Genomic DNA, 17,094 nt, shown 5'->3' with positions numbered 1-17,094 from the left:
AAAACTTTCAAGTTATTTCCTCTTCTATAAGTCACCCTTGGTTTGTTTCCTAGCCTTTCAAGTAATTGGTAGTTATTAGTAATAAAGTACCAATTCTTAAATAAAATGAACTGAATGTTCCTTGAGTCGGTACTGAAAGTAGTAATGAAACTACATTCATATTTATTACATATAGAATTCCGTTGCTCTGTTGGATTGGTAACAGTACTATGTATTATATTATTCATCCCTGTACCCAAACCTAACGTTGTTGTGCCAAGTAGTAAAGACCCTTGTTTTTCGGGTAAAAGTGGAGGGTAAAGGCCGGTTATTGATCCTTAGGTCTGGAATAATAATAACAAAATAAAACTAAGGTAGTTGATTTTATAGGGGTCTATGGTAATATTTGTAACAATCATAATAATGCTGTAGTTAGCCACTATAACCGGGCCTTTATTACATTTTTTTCCATGGCTTTGAGTGGTTGTACGAGGAAAATTTAATATAGGTATGCCATTAATGTTAAAGACTCTTAAAAGAATTTACAAGGGTAATTTACCCAATTTGAACACTGCAACAACCTTGCGAGGTTATGTCTTTCCAGCATCTCCGATGTTTAAAGAAGTAAAGTTTGATTGAATGGAACCAAGGTTAAGTAATTTTATTAACTACCACTTGATAATATTTGATTTTAAGCCTTTAGTATTTCTATGGATACTTAGTATTTTATGTGGTATTTTTATTGTCCCTTATATGTAAAACTGATGGTCTGTGAAGTGTTGCATTGATTTACAAGTAAGAAATTGTAAACTGTTAAATATATATATTTTTTTAAGAATCCTCAATTTATATGTTTATAATAATATTTTTAGTTTGGTCAGAGGTTTAACTGTACCTGTAAGTTATAATACTTACAGTTTTTCATTTCTTTCTTTTGTATTTTAATGGTATGGTTCTTTAATGATTTTAATTAGAGCAGGTTATGACGTGTATATTTAAACCTGTTTTGGCGGTTTTTTTACATCTCTGATGAAGCTGAAGCTGTGGTTTCAGTGAAAACGCTTCTTTTATCTACAATAAACTTGGCGTTAAGGTTTTGCATTTAAAAAGTGGATTTTTTGTCATCCGTCTTTTATTGGTGTTTGCCGCTTTGGATTGTACCTGTGGATTTAAAACAGACTTTTAACAAGGGCTTGTCTAACAGGGGACTGTATTTTTGTTTAGATGTATATGTTTTAAAAGGGGAAACTGGAATACAGAAGGTTAACTTGCAAAACTTCAGAAAAATAGTTGAAATTAAATTACTTTATAGCCATGCCATAAAAAGGGATGTTATCTTTCAGTTTCAGTGCAGTAACAGACACAATGTCTAAAACTAGAGGTTCATTGTATTGTCTTGGAAGTGCTTTTATTGTTTTATGACTTCCAGGATATGCCTTAGATCTAAGAAAAGCCTTGTCTATGTATTTTCACAGGTAGATGGTACATGCTACCTGCAGCATCAATGGGGATTTTACTTGGGATAGTCAGATAACAAGAAGTGATGTCATCCTGCAAGCTATCCCAACCGTAATATTTGGGATATTAATTTTAAGAACTCTCTGAGAGATACTGAATATCCTGTATTTTGTCTTTGACCTGACAAGATCCATTCACCACACATCTGCCTTGCTAAGAGTAAATAAGTCTAAGAAGTCTAATTTTCTTAGATTCAGTCAATAATATAGTGAAGCTATAGTTTTTCTTTATTTATTTGAGACTGTCCTGCTAAGTTGTTTTAAATATTTCCTGTGATGTTGAACTCTGATGTTACTGTGATTATATACTGAGTATGTTCTTGTTCTTTTATTCTTTATTATTAAATATATTTAAACATTTCATTGTGGCTGATATTTGTGAGACATATTTAAGTTCTGAGAGTACTTGCATATTTATTTGGTGATACTGTGGGCCACTCCTAATAGCCTTGCTCTTGGTCAAACTACCATTTGTGTTGATAGTAACATTACACTGTAAGATTGGACATCCTTTGTTAAGGCCCTTAAAGTAGCTAATAAGGACGTGGCTGGTGGCACTGATAACTACATTATAGTCTTCACAGAAGGAGGCATAGCTAGTAAACCTGTGCCAGTTTTTCCAAGTATGTGTGTGCATAAATCAAACCTCAAAGTGTGTGTGTGTGTGTGTGTGTGTGTGTGTGTGTGTGTGTGTGTGTGTGTGTGTGTGTCTGCACGCGCGCTACTTGGGCAGGGACATAAAGCACTGGTTGTAGAGAAAGGGTGCTGGAGGTCTTGGCTTGGCCACTCATCTGAGATATCAACCCTATAGCTGTGCCAGGGGGGAGTCTTATTGGGGATCTGGAAAAAGAGAGAGAAACCAGCCCCAAACTGACTGTGGTCTCTGTGTGCTCTTAAGGGAAATAGCACTTGATGCAGAGAGCTGAATCTGGAAATACTGTGTGTGTACCTGTCATCCTCCCAATGTACATCCCCCACTGGTGCTAGTGGTGAGGATAGGGGCTCCTTGATTACTGTTGCCAATGGTGGGGCATCACACCTGGGATCTGGTAATAAGTTATCTAGTGACTCTTCAGACAGTTTACATTCCTTTAGAGCACAATCTATTGGCAGAATGTCTGAGCAGGCCCAAAAGACAGGCTCATGACTGGAAGCTTCACAGAGATGTGTTTCTGGACATAGTTCATTGGTGGGGTATTCCTCGGGTAGATCTTTATGCTTCCCCTCTGAACAGGCAGCTTTCTCTATTCTGTTGTGAGTACCTAGTCCTCTGACTTGGAAAGTAGATGCCCTGTATTTTCCTTGGGAGGGATTGTTTCTGTATGCCTTTACTTCACTTTCTCTGCTGCCAAGAGTTCAGAACAAGATCAAACAGTACTCTCCCAAAATCTTGTTTTTTTTTCTCCCTTTTGATCTAGATGCCACTAGGTCCCCCTTTTTTTCATCTGGCCAGGGGCAATCACCACAAATTATTTCTCCAGGTGGGTGTTCTCACACAAGACATGGGATCTCTTATCCATCCACACCTGTCCACTCTTCGAATGACACTGTGGGTGATAGGGTTTTGATCCCCTTTAGAGACATCTTTTCTGAGGACATGCTTTGGATTCTGCAGGAGGCAGGAAACTTATTGCCAGTAAATCATATATATCTAAATGGAAAAGATTTTCAGTTTGGTGCCTCCATTTCACCATCAGGATCCCCTTTCATTTGGGGTTCCCTTGGTTCTCTCTTATTTACATGATATGCTCCATGTTGTCTTGGCATATTCTTCACTTAAAAGCTCAGTTGTCAGCAATCTCTGCTTGTCCGCCCTTGAACCCCACCCTTTAGCCTCTTGTCTTGAGGTCAAGCAATTTCTTAAAGGCATCCTTCATATCACTCCCCCAAGAAAGCCTATTCCACCTTGTGATCTCAATTTTGTACTTGAAAAATTGACTCAGGCTCAGTTTGAACCTGCTAGTTCAGCTTCCTTGCAACTTTGTACTTGGAAGACTGTTCGCTCTTATTTCTGCCAAGAGAGTGTCTAAACTTCAGGATCTTATGGCTATTCCTCCCTTTTTACTTTTTTACAAAGACAGGGTGTCTGTTCATAACTAATCCTTCTTTTAAGCTGAAGGTGGTTAATGAGTTGCCCCTAAAACAGTCTATTGAACTTCATAGGATCATAAGATCATAGGTTACTAGGCTATTGGCCCTGAGACCCTTATAAGCCTAGCCAAGAGTTTAGTCCATCTTTAGATAAATCAGCACCCAATGGCCCTGTCCAGCAGGGACACAGGTGGAATCCCAGGGATATATTTTCTGTCTCCCACCCAGTTATCCGGGTTGTGCTTAAAAAGGGGTAAAGAGGTACTCTGGTTGTTGTGGAGAGGGAGTCTATTCCATAGATGGGGTAGTCTTTGGGACACAAATCTGTCCCGCCAACAAGTTTTGTTGATGTCACAGACCAGGTTGAGGCCACGTGTGTGGGTCACTTGAGTGGAGCTTGACTTGTGGATATGTAGCAGTTCCATCAAGGTGGAGTCCATGATCACCTTGTATGTCAGACAGAGGTCACCTCTGAGGAGTCTGTATGAAACTGAGTAGAGGGATAGGGATTTTAGCCAATCTGTGTATGGTAGATGTTTGAGGCCCTGGATTCTCCTGGTGGGGAACCTCTGAGGTGTCTCCAGCTGTTGCATGTGTTTTGCTTGGTACATGCCAAAAGGGGCATTGTACTCAATAATGGGCCTTATAAGGGAAGAATACAGCGATGTTATGACCTCCTTGTCCCTGGATGAGATACCCTTACTCATGAGGTGGGCCATGTAGAAGGCTTTCTGTACAATGGAAGCAACATGGTGGTCAAAAGTCAGGTTGCTATCAACCTGAGTACCCAAATCCCTCACGACAGATTGCGTGCTTAGGGCATTGTTATTAAAGTGATAATTTGTGGGAACGTTACTCTCCCCAACAGGATGATGACGCATTTTGTGATATTCATCTTGAGGCTATGTTTCTGGCACCAGTCATTTATCTGAGTGAGACCCTCTTGGAGGATATCCACATCACTAGGGAAATTGATGACAGCACCCAGCTTGCAGTCATCTGCAAACTTAGTCAGCAATAATCCACTGGTTTTGGCCTGCACCTCAGAAAAGTATATTCCCAATAACAGAGGCCCCAAGACTGAACCCTGGGGTATGATGCTTGCTACGGGTCTACTGCTTGAGGTGGCTTCCCCTATTTTGACTAGGTGGGTTCTATCAGTGAGACAATTTGCTACCCATCTGGTAACATATGGATTGATGCCTAGTTGAGAGAGCTTATCTATTATGCCTGAGTGGGGAATAGTGTCATAGGCTTTGGCCAGGTCAAGGAAGGCGATGTGCACTGTCTTCCCCTTGACCTGACCAAAGCCTCCTTCCTTTTTCCTTCCTACACTCTACTAGTGAGATAGTTCTTCACTTCACAGACTTGAAGAGACAACTTGGATATTATATGGATAAAACAAAGGTTATTCACAAGTCTGAGTAACTTTTTGTTTCTTTTCAGCCCAGGACTTTGCGTTTGGCTGTTTCCAAGCAAGCCATCTCATCCTACATTTCTAAGGCCATTTCTTTTTGTTATTCCTTTCAAGGCAGATGTCTTTCTTCATCCATAAAGACACATTCTACTAGGGCAGTTACCTCTTCTGGTGCCTTTTCCAAAGGTTTTGACACCAGTTCCATCCTTGAGGCTGCTACTTGGACTTCTGTTCATACTTTTACTAAGTATTATAAATTGGATGTTGTTTCCAAGGTCAGGACAGGTTTTGCCCAGTCTATCCTGCATGAGTTTGTAGAGGGCTTCACTCTTGTACTCTCCCTGAAAAAATTACATGGCTCTGCTTACTGCTTGGTGTGATGGATTTGAAGCCTTCTTAAGACACTCAGTCTTGCTGGCTGGAATCAAAGTCTGGTTATATTTGCATTCACAGTCTGTTGCATACAGAAACTTGCAGAATACACACTGATGAGAGAATATACTTTGCAGCATCAACTTTAGAGAGCAGTAACAAATAACGTTTTATAATAAACCAAACAAAACAACGTTGCAGCTTAAAAGTACTGTTCCAACTTTACTTCTCATATAGTACAGATGATGTGAGAGATATAACATTTACCTTAGGACAAATGAGTCCCTACCATACCTCTAACATAACTGGATTTATACAGCTCTTTATATACACTTTTTAGTCATGCATAAACATATTTTTGAGGAAACACATTGTTCTGTATTCTATTTGGATCTGTGTATAAGAACATCTGTTCTTGTGCCAATGCTGATAAGCATATCCTGTTTTCCATGCAGAAAAACATATTTTTGAGAAAACACATTGTCAGAGATCAGCTTTTCTGACAGTGTGAACATCCTGTATTTTATTTGGATCTTTGTATAAAAACATCTGTTCTTGTGCCATGTCCTGTTTTTCATGCAGAAAAACATATTTTTGAGAAAACACATTGTAAACATATCCTGTTGTTTTAGGAAACATATTGTGTCCATCCTGTTATTTTAGGAAACATATTGTGCCCATTTTTTATATGCAGAAAAGCATGTCAGTGTTCTTTAAAAGCAGATTTTGCATTTTTGCTCTTGCATATATCCTGTTTTTGAGTCTGTAAGGGAAAAATGTCCATTCAGCAGGTTCCTTATTTTCCAAGCCATGGTCATTTAGTATGACTGCTGATCACATATTACTAAACTCTGTTTCTGCATTTAAGCAAGCTTTTTCTTTCAGCATATTTACAACATAATTAATTTCAGCATTATATTAATAAAATCTAACAATTCCCTCTGTTTTTAAACATACTCAAAACATTTTATATAGAAAACACATTAAGAAACAAATCTTTAGTTTGATACAACAAATCAAAATGCAATTTTACATAGTTAATGCAATGATATTAAAGTATTACTACCAAAACTGAATGTATTTAACAACTTTTTCTTTTGCAGACCATTCTGTGAAAATATTTTTTATCAGTTATGAGCTGTGTCTGCTTTAATGTTATTTTTTTTACTTGATCAGTTTATTCTTTTGCAATCACAGAATTTAATTTATGACTTAGAACTGTTTCATTAACTCTTTGCAACTGTTGAATTAACTATAAGAGACAATAACTATGTGCTACTGCAAGCATTTATACACTGCTGAAAATATACAATTTTAATGTCATTTTAGCCATCACATTGTGTTCATGTCTCTGAACTGCTCATTAACATCTTGGTAAAATACTGAACTGGGCTTAGATAATAAATATTTGAAAGCAATTATTTTACTGGAGTAAAACCAGTGATATTACAACTTGACAAATTACTTTTGAACTTATTACGATGTATCCTGTACAGTATGTATTTACACAGACTGTTTGCTATTTATGCATTTCAATTTACTAGGTATACTGGACCCACTTTTTTAAAACATGTTTTTTCACACATATTTATTACTAGACATTCATTTAATTTGTACTGAATTCTTCTGCATTTGTACATACAATGACTATAAAGTACATTTAGTCTAATCTTACAAATTTAATAACATTAATATTAAGCAAAATCTTGGAAAATTTTTATGTCTCTTTAGAAATATCTAGTGGAATTGATACCATATCCATATGTTCTGTTATTTTAAACTACATACTCAGCAATTAGAAACATTGATGCTTTTTTATACCAACATTGTTTTGCCAAAAACATATTAAAAATAGTGACCAATCTTGTTCAATTTTTTTACATATCTTTACTCTCTTTTGTATAGACCATTCTTGCTATTAGAAACATTTATGCATTTTGCATATCTTTATTCTCTCTCGTATAGCTTTAACAAAGCAATTTTAAATCATCTCTTGTTTTTTAACCCATCTCTTGTATAGCTTTACAGTTTAACAGGTTGTAAATACAACTTAATACTAAACAATACAATAATAACCATTATGATAGCTATTAACAACTTGTAAGATATCTTATCCTGTCAGGTTTAATCCAGTTTACCAGTATTTCTAATACACTAATACCTGTTTTTTCCTCTCCCTAAAAGAGTATTGTCAAGAAGGAATGAGATATTTTTTCCTCTAGCTTTATTTATTTATTTATTTATTTATTTACATTTGTTAACCAGGAGAGTCCGACTGGATACATGTCCATTTTCAGCGGAGGCCCGGGGAGAAAAGCTCCAAGTACATAACAGACATATGAACATTGTTAATGCAAAAAAAAGGAAGATAGTAGAGTTCTAAATACAATATAAAGATACATCACATCTTGGGAAAAAAAAAAAAAAAAACAACAGCAGCATATAAAAAACATAGGTCAGTTACAAAGGCGGCCTTGTTAAAAGTTAAGGATAGTGAGGAAAGAGAAGGGTAAATGATAGTGGTTAAACAGGTGTGGAACAGGGACATTGCCAGAGAGTATTGAGATGGGGTTTAAGCTTTTTGAATTGTAGGAGTGAGGGTTCTGAGGTGAGCATGGTCAGTAGGGAGTTCCACATTTTACCTACAAAGTTTGAGAATAGAGAATCCCCAGCAGAATTATTGGCTTTGGTAGTTTGAGCTAAGATCTTATTGGAGGAGCGTAAAGATTGCAGGTTAATATAGGGGTGAATGATGTTTTTCAGAGCTGGTGTTTTCTCTGGGTGATACAATATCTGGTGAGCCATTTTGAGTTGGTTGAAATGGAGTTGGCTGGAAAACTCTAACCACCCTAGTTGCTTCAAGTTAGTGCAGTGGTGCATTCTAAAGGTGGAATTTGTGGCAAATCTAGCTATGTGATTGTAACAAGAAGCAAGTTTGTTAAGGGTTGTCTTGTTTAGGTTTGTAAAGAGGGGCATAGAAAAGAGTTGATAGTAGGTGTGTGCTGGCAATTGTAATTTTAGCATGAAAAGTGAGAAAGTGTTTTACTTTATAGAGAGCCAAGCTTTTTATTGACGGTTTTGATGGTAAGATTGAAATGGGTGTCAAATTTAAGGAGTTATCAATGGTAACACCTAATAGCTTTGTGTGAGCTTCTGGTGATATAGTGATTCCATTGGAGGATGTAATAGAGAAGGTGGGGGGAAGAGTCTTGTTAGTGGGTGAGAAAGTAAGTAGTTTTGTTTTGTTGGGGTTGAGAACTAGTTGTCGACTTGAGAACCATTTTTCTATTAGGTTGAAGGTGTCTTGGGTTGAAGCAGTGAGGTCTGCCAGGTTGGAGGCAGTGCTGATGATAGTCGAATCATCTGCATATTGAATGCATGTGGCATGGGGGGGTGATTGTGGGCAGGTCATTAACAAAGATGGTGAAGAGAAGAGGGCCAAGAATAGATCCTTGGGGAACTCCAAGTGTACCAGGTAGGCATGTAGATAATTTGTCCTGCCATTTGAGACTATTTGAGACCCTTGTTGTTTATTTTTTTCTGTAGCTTTATTTCAGACCCTTGTTGTTTATTTTTTTCAGTAGCTTTATTTCAGACACTTGTTGTTTATTTTTTTCTGTAGCTTTATTTCAGACCCTTGTTGTTTATTTTTTCTGTAGCTTTATTTCAGACCCTTGTTGTTTATTTTTTCTGTAGCTTTATTTCAGACCCTTGTTGTTTATTTTTTCTGTAGCTTTATTTCAGACCCTTGTTGTTTATTTTTTCTGTAGCTTTATTTCAGACCCTTGTTGTTTATTTTTCCTGTAGCTTTATTTCAGACCCTTGTTGTTTATTTTTCCTGTAGCTTTATTTCAGACCCTTGTTGTTTATTTTTTCTGTAGCTTTATTTCAGACCCTTGTTGTTTATTTTTTCTGTAGCTTTACTTATACAGTCAGTGTAAAACTGAGAAAGTGCCCTTCCCCCTTATACAGTCAGTGTAAAACTGAGAAAGTACCCCTCCCCCTGTAGTACTGCAGCACTGTTTACCTGCCCTATGCTGTGAGAATAGAATGTATGTCAGCCCAACACTTTGGCTATACATTTATTTTATTAGGTTACTAAATAAAGCTTTCACTGTATATTACCTCTAGTAGGTATTTACACCCTCCTGCACAATTGATTTGAACTGTATATATACTATAGCCCATTTGCTGGCTGTACTTGATGCAACTGAGGTTTTTTTTGTCCTTTTAACATTTACTTGCAAACAGATTATAAGTGACATCTATGCACAATTGTGACATTTTATTACAATTACCAAATAGTGTTGCCTGTAAACATTTTAATAATTATGTTTTAATAACAATGATGCTTTAGAAAAACTCAAGCTACTTATCTGGCAATCAGTCTTGTTGTTTATCTTATCTTTCCAGCATTTCCTGTAACTATTCATCTAGTCTAGGAAGGTCAGAGCTCACATTTCATACTCTGTAAACTATAGTTAATTCTTTTAGCATTTTTCCTTTAATGTGATTGTGATTTGCATAACTATGCATTTATACTACATTACAATTAGCTTACATGGATTTCAGTATTTTTTATTTATTTATCTATTTAACTATTTAACTGTCCTGCCATTAATTTTAGAAAAACTGTTTGACAAATACCATCTGTGATTTTCTTTTTAAATTTTAAAACTTTAACTGTTTGGTGTTATAATACAATTATAAACAAATTGTAAAAAACAAAATAGATATTAGCTTAACCAACACATGTTTATATTTATATTTGCTGATGTCTGCCTTTTGCTTTTGTGTATTGTAAACAAATGTACTCTAGATGAAAAGAACATACATGCATGTCTGTCTTGTATCTGTATATCTTTATACAAGCATGTCAGTCTTGTGACTTTAAATTTTTATTCTTATTAACACTTTTTATTTAATTTTATGCACTATAACTGTTTTGTTTACCTTTTGACTATGCTAAGAATGGCAGTCATATGCTGTACTTACTGTAGTACTGATAGATGTCTTGCTTTAACTGAATGAAAGTAAAACATTTAAGAATGATTTGTCCAGACATCAGATCCTACCATCCTACCATGTATGTTTAACCATTTTCAAAACATAAACATATTATAAAATATATTTCTTTTGCACAGATTAGCTGTGTATGCAGGAAGTTCCCAGTCTCTGTCAGTTCAGCTAATTTATTTCCTTTATCCTGCAACTGCTGTTGAATTTCCAGTAATGTTGCATGGTCTTTCTGACATTCTTTAGTAAGCTGTTCTGCTGAATTTGAAACTCCTATGCACTTTTGAAAAGATGTATGTATAACTTGTCTAAGCTTCCTGAACTCATTGTGTCTGTCTTTTAGAAGTTTACTACATTCCTTTGTAACAAAATGTACTAGGGGTTCTATCAGTAACTGATTTGACTCACATGTGGTGACAGGACATAGCTGTTCAATATCAGAATGTAATGGAAACACTTTACCCTTAGTTAATTCTTTATCATGAACAGATCTGTCTTTACAGTCTATTTTTTAGCAATATGATGCAATATTATTTTATGGTATAATACACAAAATGCAGTTTTTGTTGAAGCACACACTAAACATTTGTCATTTTTCACATGGATTTCTTTGAGATACCAGTCAAATATTGTAATACATTTGCATAATGCCTTACTATCAACCTGCCCTAATAAGGTTTTACATTTACTAATGTGCTGTGTATACCAACATAGCAATTTACTAAAGTTTGGTTTACTCCTGCAGAAATTATAAATAATATCCATACTATCTAATATACAAACTGTCTAAGAATATACAAACTATGTATGAATATACAAACTGTCTTAAGAATATACAAACTCTCTTAAGAATATACAAACTGTTAACATCATCCACACTAAATATGTGACACAGAAAAAAGTCTTACCAGTTAGCAAGAAAACAGATGATCAAGCTGTTATTGCAGATGGCTAGAAATTTTTCAGAGTCACTTGAGAAGCTGGTGAAGCACAACAGGCAGTGGACTGCTGTGCTAGTGGACATTCATCTTTTCTTGAAGAATTTATGGCACTGCGAATTTCTTGAACTAGTCTCACTCCGGATTGTAGACGTCTAAAAAACTATACTACTGCAAGCTGCATAAACTGGAATACTTCTGTTTAGGATTTACACATACGTACAAATGTTAGTTACTGCAATTTGACTGAAGTGACCCTCTGCAGGGCTTACCATCACTCCCCTGTGTTTGAATTGCAGATTGTAGGTTCAAATGCAGGCTAGCTTGCCATTGAAAAAATTACATGGCTCTGCTTACTGCTTGGTGTGATGGATTTGAAGTCTTCTTAAGACACTCAGTCTTGCTGGCTGGAATCAAAGTCTGGTTATATTTGCATTCACAGTCTGTTGCATACAGAAACTTGCAGAATATACACTGATGAGAGAATATACTTTGCAGCATCAACTTTAGAGAGCAGTAACAAATAACTTTTTATAATAAACCAAACGAAACAACGTTGCAGCTTAAAAGTACTGTTCCAACTTTACTTCTCATATAGTACAGATGATGTGAGAGATATAACATTTACCTTAGGACAAATGAGTCCCTACCATACCTCTAACATAACTGGATTTATACAGCTCTTTATATACACTTTTTAGTCATGCATAAACATATTTTTGAGGAAACACATTGTTCTGTATTCTATTTGGATCTGTGTATAAGAACATCTGTTCTTGTGCCAATGCTGATAAGCATATCCTGTTTTCCATGCAGAAAAACATATTTTTGAGAAAACACATTGTCAGAGATCAGCTTTTCTGACAGTGTGAACATCCTGTATTTTATTTGGATCTTTGTATAAAAACATCTGTTCTTGTGCCATGTCCTGTTTTTCATGCAGAAAAACATATTTTTGAGAAAACACATTGTAAACATATCCTGTTGTTTTAGGAAACATATTGTGTCCATCCTGTTATTTTAGGAAACATATTGTGTCCATTTTTTTATATGCAGAAAAGCATGTCAGTGTTCTTTAAAAGCAGATTTTGCATTTTTGCTCTTGCATACATCCTGTTTTTGAGTCTGTAAGGGAAAAATGTCCATTCAGCAGGTTCCTTATTTTCCAAGCCATGGTCATTTAGTATGACTGCTGATCACATATTACTAAACTCTGTTTCTGCATTTAAGCAAGCTTTTTCTTTCAGCATATTTACAACATAATTAATTTCAGCATTATATTAATAAAATTTAACACTCCCTACTGTGAAGAATACAGCAACGTTAATAAGAAAGGACATAGTACAGTTGCATAAAATGTTATAACAGTAAATGTCCTCTTCACTGTTGCAGTATTTGGCCCCTCCCTCCTTCCCCCTTTATAGCTCTTGCCCCCATGTTTTATTACCCTCCTGGCCAAGGCATTTTGCTTCCTTCTCATTCTGAACTTTTTTTCTTCTGGATGTGCATGTTTTCCTTTGCACCTGGGGATGTTTTTGTTCCTCCTTGGGCAATTCAATTCTGAGTACTTGCATCCATGTATCACCTTTATGCTCTACCTTCTATGCGAGGAAGATATATGTAACATGTGATCCCTATAAGATCTAATGGCTTTGTTATACTGACCAGAAGTTGAGCTATCTTTGGCAGGAGATTTGTTCAGTGGAGATTACTGCAACAGTGAAAAGAAGGACATTTAATGTTATGGTAAAATTTTACACAACTGTACTTTCTTTTGCAAGCTTGGAACAAACTTGGATAGAGTCAAAACAAGCAATTGAATATTATTCATATTTTCTGTGACTGGTTTAATACTTACATTTAAATGTCTTGAATTTGCTTCTAATTCCAAAGTTTTTTTTTCACAACAGGTGTACTTCCTGTACCAATGATTTATTATATTGTGTGAGGAGTATGTCTTCTTTTTGAATATTTACAAATGTATTCGTTAGCAAGTCTTGTTTAGTTAGTATTGCCTGAATTTGTATTTTCTGTGCCACTGTTTTATTTTCTTTGTCTCCTGATCAGTCTTTTGTAAAATTTTGGACATCCAGAATAAGAGAATCCAGTTTTGCCATAATAGCAAATGTCTGAACAGGAGTCCCATTACTTCAGTTTACCTGTCATCGTATCATCTATATTTTCTCTTTGTAACCTGTTAAGTTTTCCCCTCCAGGATCATTTGTAGCTTCTGCCATATTACTATGACCAATGCAAAGAATCTTTTGCCAAGAATACCTATAGGTTGCATTGAAACAGCTTTTGGCATTATTGTATCCTCAACCTTTTTTGACATCAACTCAGCCTGTTGAAACAATGGTTGGAACAGCATCAAAAAAGCACTGTCTGTGAATTAGAAGTGGTTGTACCATTCTGTTTAGGAGTAGCAATAGGAAAAGAGGAAAGAATTACCTTATTAAAGTTTTACAGAACAATATATGGCCTTTTCTATTCATGAGGAAAGGTCTACAGAGGAAGCACCCACAGATGACAAGAGGGAACAGGGTAGAGGGATGGCATTAAGGATGATGGGAGTGATATAGTAAGTGGGAAACATTGGAAAGATTAATTTTTAATAGTTCCAAGAAAAGGTGAATTGGGCGGCCTTAATACGTCTTGTAACTTGCCTTCATTGCCTTATTTTTGAGGTTTTCTGAAAGTCTTAACTGCTGAAAACAAGGAAATGTAATACAGTAGTGTAAAATTATGCAAGTCATTCTTTGGAAAGGACTGAGGTAGCAATATTAGTAACTACTCATTGTCATAGGCTATCATGTGACTATTTTGAACCAGTTAAACATCCCTTGCACAAGACGAATTCTTACACTGTGGCTACATTTATTTTTTTTCACCTGGATACCATAATAATTCCTTATCATTTCAAATCCCTTGGTTGCTTAAAATCATTTTCTTCCAGTAGAAATGTCTGTAATAAATTTTGCCAAAAAAAATTCAGTTAACTGCAATTTTAAAAAGAAGACCATCATAAATCTGTTTAGCTTTGACACAGCAAATGAATTCCCCAAAACATGTTTCCATATTTGGTCATTTGAATTAGTGAAGATAAAATAAATGAACTTTTAAATATGTCATCTGGAAAATTAGAATATAAAAAAAAATGGAAGATCTTTGATGTGCCTTTTAAACGAACTCCCAACCAACATCAAAGAAATAAAGAAAACACCACCACTTACAGTGTCTGTCATTCCAGTCAAGTGTAATTGCCTGCCTTGCCTTTGTCCTTCTTCTGCCTCATAATGTTCCTAACTATAACTCTAAGTGCAGTTTATAACAAATTCCCATCTCTTTGCATAGATGAAATCCTAAGAGTAGTCCCGACCTCTTCTGATGGATGAGATAATCTCACCATAAATAAGACTAATTACTACATGACTACCTATAGAACACCCTCTGTGTTCCATTTTGAGTATGATAACTATCCTAATGCATTAGCTGAAATTCCGATTATACCTAAGACTTTGTTATTGGGAGAATGTTATGGCGTTGCAGTTTTGGCTAGTGTTTCAGAATATCTTGAATTCTGAGGGCTGGGTTTGTTTTGGGAAGATAACTCACTGTGTGAATATGTAATCATATTTAAAACATCTTTCCAGTAAGAGCTTAATGATGGACCTCAGAATTGAAGTTAAGGTTGGGTTAAGGTATCAAGTTTCTGAGAGCTGACTATGTCTGTAAGGAGACAATATAAGTGAAGACACAGACCAACTTCAGGTGTTTCTCCAGTCAGCAAACTAACTGCAATATTCATTTGTGATTATGGTTTATAATATGGTTCTAAATGTGAGTTAGGCTTCCTGTTAACATGGATTCTACACACTGGGCTTGTCATGGGGACAATATGGCTTATCTAGTCTAAAGCTATCCCTCATTATTAAAGTTAGGCTGGAAGTGGTTTGATCTTGGACTTTTACAGCTGAGTTTGTTTTAGGAAATCTATCTTAACTGAGTTGCAGGCTTATTTTTAGCATATTCTTAATCAGCAGCCAAAGTGAAACCCTCAGAGCTGGAGTACATGGTTGGAATTATGTTTATGACTGGTACTTCAATTTTTTTTGTAGAATTCTTAGGGAGGCAGTGTGAGTGAAGATGCAGGTATATTCCAAACATGTTTCTAATCATCAACCTAACGTTAGATCTCAAAATTATGCCTAAACTTAGAGTTGCTGATAAAATCATTGTCACCTTTATGAGATGAATTAATCATGAGGTAATGTGAGTGAAGCAGCATGCTTATTTCAAGTGTACTCTAATCAACAGACTAACACCCTAAAATCTGTAGGATTCCAGTTATTGTTATATCAGTGGCTTCAGGTTAGCACGTATTAAGGGCTGAATTAATTTGGTAGAATCAGTGTAAGTAAGATTTAGCTTTATTTCAGGCAAATCCCTTGGCTTCATGGTTACGGCTAAGGGTAGTGTTAATTTATGGTTTTGATAGGTGCTTTAGCATGATATGACTTCTGACGGATGAGTTAATATCAGGGAGACACCATGAGTGAAGATGGAAATGTATTTCAGACATTCAAAATTAGCAGCCTAACAATGACTTTTAGAGATAGGTTTGGCTTAAGGGATATCATTGACTTTTAAGTGTGGGATCAGTCATAGAAAGGCACTTTGAGTAAGAAGCAAGCAAGTCTGAAATATAGTAGCACAACTGTAACCCTCAAAAGTTAAAGGGCCATGGTTATGGTTAAGATTGTGGCTTCAGATATAAATTCTGAGGTGCATGTTATCCTCTGTGAATCAAGTGGAGATGTACATATTTACTTCAGGTGTATCCTTTATCAATAGCCTAACATTAGCTTTCCAAGGAAGGAGTATAGTTAGTATAGTGGTTATGGCTCAGACCTTAGATTAACATTAATGCAGAAAACTGAGTTAGCCTTAAGAAGATAGGGTAATGGAAGATACAGGTGGATTTCACACATGACTTAAGAATATGGTGTCATTCAAAGGGGTACAGTATTTGTCACCATGGGAGGATATGGTTGATTCACCTTGCTGCTTTCCAGGGACATCTTGCACCTGTCCCCCCTGGGATTTTGAATATTGGCTGAAACCTTGTCCAACCTCATACTGTCTTTTTTAGGCATTGCCAACCTGATAATCGTACCAATATACTTAAACCAGCCCAGGAAAATCTGAAGGAGTTACTGCTGAATACTAGAAGTCCAATCAAGAAACTCCACTCCCTACAAGCTCTGCTCACCCTGGAGAATGTAGATGTCTGTGCAGTTACTGAGACATAGTTTAAAGACATCATTAGCACCCAAGCAGTGGAGGGCTACAATGCCTTCACAACTTTAACCAACTGTCCCAGGAAGGGACAAAAGGTGGAGGTGTCTCTATTTAGATTAAAAAAAGAAAAATCTGTGGTACCCTCAAAGTCTCAGAAAACCTAGTATCCAACCTATGCTGGGTCAAAAACAAACCAAGAAGAAACATTGCAGTATTGAGGGTGTGATCTTCACTTCCTGAATTATGTTAAGCATCTAGTTCATTCATATAAATCGAACTGTAAAATATTGTGCTACAAAATAATAAAAAAGAAAATAGTAGGTTGTCCACAGTTGAGTTAAAATGGAATATCCTTTACTGGAACACACAAATATGTGAGTGTAATAAAAAGCATCAAAACATTCTTTATTTATATACAATCAGGTTATTTGGAGCACGGAAATGGTTACAGAGGGTGGTTCTG

This window comes from Protopterus annectens, chromosome 3.part0 (assembly GCF_019279795.1).
Source record: "Protopterus annectens isolate FY-2018-M chromosome 3.part0, PAN1.0, whole genome shotgun sequence".
In the NCBI taxonomy this organism is placed as follows: domain Eukaryota; kingdom Metazoa; phylum Chordata; order Ceratodontiformes; family Protopteridae; genus Protopterus; species Protopterus annectens.
The sequence above is the reverse complement of the archived record's forward strand: the minus strand, read 5'-3'. Positions refer to the sequence as shown.